Genomic DNA, 462 nt, shown 5'->3' on the forward strand with positions numbered 1-462 from the left:
TTTATATTTATCATTTTATAAATTTATATATCTTTTTCTTCATTAAACTATTAATATTCTAAAATCTACTTGATATTTTAATTTATAGCACTATTTATTCATAAAAACTACGTTAAATTGCATATAAGCATATTTATAAAAATGTATTAGTATGTAATTTATTTTATCGAATATATAATGTATTCTAAATTAACGCATATTTTTATTTTTACAGTAATATGCATAATTTAAATTCTTACTTCTATAATTTATCTAATAAATCATTTAATAGCGTTTTATGTTTTAGCAGAGGAATAAAAATAATCTTTTAAAGGAATAATTTTTTTAAATGATAAATATGAATTACAGTTTATTTTATACCTTACGTATGTGATATATTCATTATAAGTATATTTATATATAGCCGCATTTACACTATTTAACAATTCAAGAATATACAACATTATTACTATATAAAAAATA

The sequence above is a fragment of the Plasmodium gonderi genome (genome assembly GCF_002157705.1).
Source record: "Plasmodium gonderi DNA, contig: Pgo-contig_137, whole genome shotgun sequence".
NCBI classification, from domain to species: Eukaryota; Apicomplexa; class Aconoidasida; order Haemosporida; family Plasmodiidae; genus Plasmodium; species Plasmodium gonderi.